Here is an 8,686-nt window from a genome sequence, read left to right on the forward strand (position 1 = left end):
CATAATGAACTTCTTTTTTATAGGTCTCTTTACAAGGGATGGAATTGACATTTTGGTCTCCTCACTAATGAATGAAATAGTGGAGCCAGTGTCTAGCATGATGTGCATAGCAGTCCCCTCAACAATTCCGTTCACATATGAGGTGAAATCTTTGCTTACAGCGACTTCAGTGTTCACAGGTTCAGTTAAGGGAACAGTCATTTCAGTGTTACCACTAGTGGTCAGTGGTGTTTTAATGTCAATTGATTCGTTGAGGCAGGAATCAGGGGCTGCCAAAAGGGTAGCTGATGAGCGCCCCACCTCATCAGCTAACGACCGTTTCCCTGCTGAAATTTACCATGCTCTTTGTAGCCACTCTGAGTGTGGTATTGCTGGTCCCAATCTCTGGTATGATTTGACTGGCCTTTGTCACCATACTCCTGGAAGGAAACACGTTTTGAATGGGGACTGGGGCTGCGGGGACGAAAGTCATAGTTGAGTCGATTTGGAGAGTTCTGTCTCCCTCTCCTTTCCTCGTAAGAAGTACAGGTATGGTCTGAGTAGCGTGTATCCCTTGAAGGCTGTCTGTACCTGTCAGGTTCCCTGCGGGTGTAGTCCTGATGGTGGCGACTCATGTGAGAAGAGGGACGTTCAGGGGAAGAGTGATGGGGATGTGAATATCTGGATGGGGAAGGTGAATACCTGGATGGGGAACGCCCATAGCCTGAGCTCCATGCATTTGTGGGTCTACTTGGGTTTCTCTCATAAGGTGAGGGAGATCTATGAGAACGTGCATGCACCTGTCTGTCACAATAGGGCACACGGCTCCGCTCATCAAGTTTCAGTTTCAGTGCATCCAGATCATTACTTAAATCTTTGACGGTAGCTGTGAGATTCTGAACTGCTTTCCTGAGTTCACTGTCATTTTCATGCACAGAATTTACTGACTGCATTGGGGTGGTGACATTAGCTGAGGACGCTGGCATCACTAATCTAGCTGCATGGCGGGCTCGTTCAGCTTGAGAGGCAACTTCAAAAGCCTCCTTGAAGGTTTTCACACCTCTTTCATGACACTTTACTTGGAGTTCCTGATCCAGGCCAGCAATGAAGCGAGACATCTTCATATATTCTGAAGCGTTATGCTCAAAGTCAGGGAAAGCTTCTTTGACAAGCCTGCATATATCTGCGGCATAGACTTCCATTGCTTCATTGGGCAGTCTATGACGGGAATTTGGGAATGTCTGAAATGATGCAATTACATCCTTTTGACCAAAAGCTGCCTGCAAGTGTCTCTTGGCTTCAGTATAAGAGCATTGAGTTTCTCGGGGCAGATTATCCCAAACAATGAACAGTTCTGGTGGTAGTCTTGTGGGTAACTCAGCTGCTAACACTGTAGCCAGATCCACACCACTGTCTTTGTAACGTGCCTCCTGAATTACCTCGTAGCGGCGAGCCCACAGTTGAAAAGACTCGCGGCCATCGTTGAGAAAAGGCGGCGGCAAAGGAATGCCCCGCGGCGCTGCTTGTGCTCGGCTGGACGGCGGCAAAACTTGTGCTGCAGCTCCGTTTCTGCTGGTGGCTGGCTGCTGCTGCTGCATAGCAGAGAGTGATTCCTCGTCAGACATGATGATTTTTCTTTGGTTTCTTTAGCTCTCAGCCGGAGTTGGATGACCGAAACACGGATTCTAAACTTTTATGAGGCTAACAAAACAAAAAAATGGGGTGGTAATGAGCTACCTGACTCACTGTGCTTCAGGCTAAACTAAGCTAGCGGTTAGCGTGGCTAACGTTAGCCTATAGCTTCACAGACTCACGAAGTTGAGCAGAATCCCAACAGACGATATTCCAATGGCTTGACATCCCACCGCTGCCACCAGTGTAAGTGACGTGGGTGTGTGTGCAGGAATAAAACAGTCCAACAACTTCTGGGTTTTACTCATAACTTTAGTGAAGTCGGTAGTCAGCTCAATCCACTCGTTTGTTCTGCTTGAATCCCAGTCTCTACTCTGACTCCTCCTCCCACTGTCTCCCCCTTTCCAAAACAACAGCCGAAAACACTACCACAGCACAACAGCGCCGACTAGCGGTGCAACTTCATACCAGAACATCAGTATGTATATAACAGAATATATTAACATTACTACAAACACCAAATAGGTGTAAACAGCATAATAATAATTCAGTGAGAATATAATGAACCTATGTCCAAACAATTAGGATAGCCAAACCTGTTTACAGTTATTCACCTATCATATCACAATTTCACTCTTACATTATCAATCTTACTTCTGAAGTGGTCTGCAAACTCCTCACAGAGGGTCTCAGTTGGTATCAAGGAGGATTATTAATATTAGTTCTGGTTAAAAGATCGAAGGTGGAGAAAAGAAACCTTGGATTGTTTTTAATGTCTGCGATGAGTTTTGAGAAATGAGCCCTTCTTGCCAGTTTGACTGAGTTATTGTAGGTTTTGAGTTGATCCCGGTAAATTTCGTAGTGAACTGTTAATTTGTTTTTTCTCCACCTTCTCTCTGCACTCCTGCATTTTCTTTTCAGTTTTTTGATGTTGTCATCTCTCCACGGTTGTGTTTTCTTTGTTCTTATTGTTTTAGTTAAAAGTGGAGCCACTGCATCTAGTGATGTCCTTAACTTGTTATTAAAATCATCAACAATAAAATCACAAGGTGCAGGTAAAACTTCGGCAGGAGTGATTTGTAAAATCCCAATAAAATTTGCAGCCACTTCAGAAGTAAGACAGCGTTTCCTCACCGTTCTCACTGGGGCCTCCTGATGGCTAAAACTGGTGATGTTAAAAAACACACAGTAGTGGTCAGACACAGCCAGGTCAACAACAGAGGACACACCAGTGGACAGACTGTAGCTTATGACCAGGTCCAGGGTGTGTCCTCTGTTGTGAGTTGGCTGTGTGACGTGCTGGTTAAAATCTTTTCAGTTTAAAATGTTCAAGAATTCTCTGGACGTTGCATCCGATCCGTTATCAATGTGTAAATTAAAATCACCAGTTATTAAAATCCTGTTATAAGTTGAGTGCATGATTGAAAGGAGCTCTTAGAACTCACTGATAAAAGCTTTGGAATAGCGGGGTGGCCTATAGATTGTAATACAGAGGATAGGGGGACTGCTAAAAACAAATGCATGGTGTTCAAAGGATGTGTAACTGTTAAAAGAAACTTCCTTAGAGTTAAGCGATTTCAGAATAAAAGATGCAGTCCCGCCTCCCCTACCTCCCTTGGTAGAAAATAAAAAGTTAAAATCAGGTGGACAGGCCTCAGTGAGGGAAACTCCTGCCTCAGAACCAAGCCAAGTTTCTGTTAGCAATAAAATATCAAGCTTATTATCTAAAATCAGATCATTTATGATAAAAGTCTTGTTTGAAAGAGAGCGCACGTTCAGCATGGCCAAATTAATGTGCCTGCCGAACGTGCGCACCTCGCCGCCTCCACAGGTCCATGGCACCAAGCAGCTCCGTAAAGCCACCCACGCACCAGCAGAGGCGGGCCTGTGTGGATGGGAATGGCGTGAACTCATTTTTACTGGGATGGGGTAGTGAACAGTGGGGATATGGTCGTGGTGGGGGAGAGTGGGTCCATGGGGGGCGGTGTTGAGTGAGGCAGGACTAGGAGCTGCCACAGTAGGTGGAGAGGAAGAGGTCGGGAAGGGGGTGTGTGGTGTTGACAGGCGTCAGTCACGTGTAGTGCGTGTGGCAGATTGCACCACGTGTTGCAAATTAGCAGCTAACATAGTGCTGCCCAGTTTGTTTGGGTGTACACCATCTGGCCTGTATGAGGAATAGCAGTTCCAAAATAGATTAAAATTGTCAATAAAACCCACCTCACAATCTCTGCAGGCGGAAAGCAGCCAGGTATTGAGGCTGAGCAGATGGCTGAACCGCTCAGCTCCGCGGGCCAGTGTTGGGATTGGGCCGGAGATAAAGACGGCTTTACCAGTGGTGCGCAGGAGTCTAAAAAGGTCTTTAAAATCAGCTTTCATCTGCTCGGACTGCTTACGAGAAGTGTCATTGCATCCTACATGAACAATAATCTTGGTAACCGTACCGGGCAGGGAGCGCAGAAGCTCTGAGAGTTTATTTAAAATGACTGGTACAGTAGCACCTGGGAAGCAGCGAGTGGAAAAAGTGGCACTGAAAAAGTGGACATGTCTAATTATGGAGTCACCCACAATTAAGGTGGTTGGAGGGAAAAGAGGACGAGGGGATGCCGGTGTTACCTTGTCCCCGTTGGACTGGGACCCCTCTGGTTGCTGCTGCTCGGGATCAGCACGGCGAGAGATCTCCTTCGAGTGCCGGCGCACCGCTTCCCTGAGCAGCCTTCGCCGTGCCAACGAGCCAGCAGAGCGGGGTGCAGTCTGGCCCGGCCCCGAGCAATTTGAGGCTGCAGGGATGGGTTCCGCTGGAGCAGAAGAGGAGACACCAGCCTGAGCCTTGGTGAAGGGAGCGCCGGCCAAAGTCGCCGCGATGGAAACAGCGGCCCGCTCAGGAACATCCTCCGGCTTCGACTCCGGCTCCCTGGTCAGCAGGGGGAAATCCTCCAAGCTCAGGACGTCATACCGGTTGGACAGCTGGAGTTCACCGAGGGGTTGCAGGCTGGTCCTGTCTGCCTTCCTGCCTGGCACCGTGGTCCAAGGCTCTCGCTGCGGGGTGGAACTACACGCTCTGTGCCTCGGATTTGGGGTGAAATCCAGAGCAGCAGCAGACATACGCTTGGGCTTTGCACCCAGCGTTAGCCAGTGGTCATCAGACTGGAGACATGGTGGGACCGAGGCAGCCAACCCGGTTGAAGTTGAGTTATCCCCGAGGCCAAGGGAAGGCTGAGAGACAGAGGCAGCCAGATGATTAGCATCTGCGACCGGGAGGGTAGAGTCTAACTCGGAGTTGACCGGCAGACTGGCGCCCAGTGTGATCAGTGAGTCCAGGAGCTTTTCTTCCTTCCAGATCCAGTAAAGATCGGAGATACGGCGCTCGAGTTGTGCAATGGACTGGGATTTTTGAAGACAGCCGTCGCACCTGTGTGGGGAGGTAAGTGGAGTCGCCGTAGTGGCAGCCATGGATGTAGCAAGCGCCACCACTTTCAAACTTTCCGCCATGTTTTCCGCCATCCTATCCATCCAGTTAGTCAACCCTCAATTCTCAGAAGAATTTTATTAGGAAGATATATGCTCATTACAGCTTTCACAACCAAAATCCTAACATATCTATTACTTATTCCGCTCATTCTAACACAAATCAAAAGGAGAATGTGTTTTCATGATGAAAGTCTCATTTGTCCATAACACCACTATCATAAAACGTGAAGGATGTTGTTAGGCTTTTGCCTGAGTAAATTTTTAGGACCCAAGGATGCAGACCAGGGGCCCGTTTCACAAAGGAGGTTCAATAAACTCCGAGTCTAATCCTGAACCTCGAGTTGATCTAGCCTGAGATAGGAAACTGAGAGTTTCCGGTTTCAGAACAGGTGATTTGAGTTAGTTCAATCAACTCAACTCAGAGTTAAGCGCGTGCACCACGACTATAAAAAGCCAACATCAATGGAGCCCCGATTCGAAGAGTCACCATGGCAACGGGGAAGAGGAGGGCTGCGTTTTTTACCGCACTAGAACTGGAAATCTTAATGCGCTCATACGGTGAGTTTGAACACGTTTTTAGAAAAAAGTGCAACACCGCTGCAGCCGCAAAAGAGAGGGAGACGGCATGGGAGAACATTGCTGCTCGGGTCAGTGCGTAAGTTTAAATGCAGTCTTTTGCAATCACAATAATATTACAGGGAAAACTGCTTTAATGGTAGCTCATTAATTTATTTCATGTAGGTGCAATCGCGCGGGGGAGAAGCGCACTTGGCAGCAGCTTAAGATGAAATATAAAAACATTACAGGTAAGACGGCATAATTTAATGGGGGTACCTAATTTTGATCATGTTTTACATTGTAAAGTAAATATTAAGTGGCTGTTGTTTTATCCCCAACATAATGCTGTTTTCAAACACATAAATGTCTTTTCATCTATATCATATTCCATTGAATAATTAAGCCTATTTTCTCAACACAGACTTCTGCTCAGCCAACAGAAAGAAGGCAGATGCCCGCAAAAACGGGTGGTGGCCCAGCACCACCACCTCTAAGGGAGGCAGAGGAACTGGCACTAAGCCAGAATTTAGGAAGGCCAGTGGCTGAGGGAATCCCTGGAGGGAGCTCATCTTCAGAGCTCACCCCCCAAGACACAAGTGCCTTTATAAAATGTAATATGCCTAGGCCTATATATCTTTTTTAAGCCTATTCATTAAAATATTTATTTCCCTTTCATGCCTTTTTTTTTCTTTTGTCCCAACAGATTCTGATGGTGCTATCTGCCTGGTGGAGCCCTCTTACACCACAACAGACCTTGTGACTGTAAGTAGGCAATACTCCAAAGATTTTGCCAAATGGTAGTTTAAGTATACTGAAACATATCACTCATCTAGGATGAAGAGCACGAGGAAACTGTGTCTGCTGCCTTTACAGAGGGGGATCCAGAAAGGCCTATAGAGGTAACATCTTGATATGTGACTGGTAGTTCTCTTCCCATTTACATTTCTTAACATTCTGGTGGAATATAGAGTCTGACATTTAGCCTACACTCAAGTATTAACACATTCTCATCCTTTTTAACAGGGCATGGCTGGGCAGCAGCAGGAGAGTCCCACACAGATTGACACAGTGAGATGGATGTTCAGTAAACACCAGAGGTTCATTCTGTGGAATTCATGTGCGACTGTATAATTTAATGTCCTCCTTATGTATTCCCAGTTACCAGTAAAAGAGATTTATAAAATTCACCTGCTGAAAAAAATCCAAAAAACCAACAAAGAAATGCAATACTTGGACCGCCAGATTAGGAGGGCAGATCTAGAAATTGAAATACTGAAGCACCAATTAGAGGTGGGTGCATGGTCACAGGTGAATTATGTTAATTATGTTAACTATTGGAACATTAACTAATCTAGCTCTTGTATTTGTAGAAAATAAAGAAGACCAAATGAAGTGTGTATTGTGTCTTTATTTGACTGCTGTGGTAGTGATGATGGTGACTCAATCTCTGAAGTGACTATGGCATATGGTATCTCTGACTGCTCTGCCGTCCTGCATAGCTGGCAGGAGGATGGGGTCATCATCAGGGTCTTCAATTTGTAGGGCAGGGTGTTGCTCTCCTCTAATAGTGGCAATATTATGAAGAACAACACATGCCACAATAATATCACAGGCCCTCTTAGGGGTCACCCTGAGGTGACGTAAGCACTAGAAACAGGTTTTCAGCAGGCCTATGGTCATCTCCACCCAGGCTCTCGTCCTGCAGTGAGCCCGGTTGAAGCTCTGTTGGGGGCCTGGTTCAGGGTCAGGGTAAGGAGTCAGCAGCCTGGGTTGGCATGGGTAACCTCTACCCAGCAGAAGGCCATCAAACTCTCCTGTAATGTGTAGTGGACACATCAGAGTATATTAAAGGATGGAGACAAATGAATTATATTGTGCAAATCATTAGGCTGCTTACCACGTTGCAGTCTGTTGCTCACGTTAGACTCATGATGAATCCTTGAGTCATGAACAGACCCAGGCCACTTGGCCTCCACATTGGAAATTAGGTATGCAGCATCACATACGATCTTGACAGTGCAGAGAATGACAGATGTTGAATTATGATGCAGTCTTTAACATTTTGAAACAGTAGTCAATCTACATGTACCTGCACATTTATGCTGTGAATGGACTTCCTCTTCACATAATCTGCTTCATTATGTGAGGGAGCCGTGATGGGGATGTGTGTGCCATCTATACAGCCAATCACACAGGGAAATCCTAAAAGAAATTAAAATTACTAATCCCAGTCTGAGATTGCAGCACAATGTCATTAATGGAATATAATTTAAAATTCATTTGGATCTCTACATCATTTACCTGCAATCCTGTGGAACTCCTCCTTGATGACTCTGACAGGTTTATGTCCAGGGAAAACCACGAAGATGGGTAATAGCCGTTTCAGCGCGAGGCACACTTTTCTGACCACCCTGCATACAGTTGCCTTACTTAAGTGCTCTGCATCTCCGATATTATACAAAAAACTGCCATTTGTAAAGAAACGCAGCGCAACACACAATATCTGCTGGGATGTGAGAGCATGACTACGGCTGGATATGTTGCAGATATAAGGACGGATTAGGTTGTGTATGTAGATGATGGACTGTGACGTGAAACGGTAAAACTTAACGGAAATGCCAGAACATCTATGCGCGGTCTGATAACCATCTCCCGACGAATATTTAATTCCCTGCGCAGTAACGCTGCACCTTCATCCACGGGATCATTGTCAAAAGGACATGCCATGTTAGTAGAAAAAAAAGTGGACTTCTCATATAAGCCGACTGACTGATTTTTTTAAATAACAGACGGCAGAACTATGTTATGCCAAAACTCGCCTGCTGACTGAATGAATGAGGAAATCAAAAAACGTGTGTGGCTGACAGAGGGCGGAGACAGAGAGAAACTCGAGGTTCATTGAGAAAAACCTGGTCCCGACCAGGTTAAGTTCATAGAGTCTGTTACCATGGTAACTGGCCGAGAGCTTAAGTTACCTCTCTCTGTGAAACAGGCGAGAGTTACCCCTCTTTCTCTGGTTTGAGTTACCTCCCTTTGTGAAATGGAAAAC

The 8,686-nt window shown here is 46.0% G+C and overlaps 1 pseudogene; it reads right to left on the reverse strand.

Annotated features, from left to right (window-relative positions):
• Positions 1-7,185: 7,185 nt before the first annotated feature.
• LOC139336889 (putative nuclease HARBI1) lies at positions 7,186-8,374 on the reverse strand (annotated as a pseudogene).
• Positions 8,375-8,686: the final 312 nt, after the last annotated feature.

Source organism: Chaetodon trifascialis, chromosome 9 (genome assembly GCF_039877785.1).
Source record: "Chaetodon trifascialis isolate fChaTrf1 chromosome 9, fChaTrf1.hap1, whole genome shotgun sequence".
Lineage (NCBI taxonomy): Eukaryota > Metazoa > Chordata > Actinopteri > Chaetodontiformes > Chaetodontidae > Chaetodon > Chaetodon trifascialis.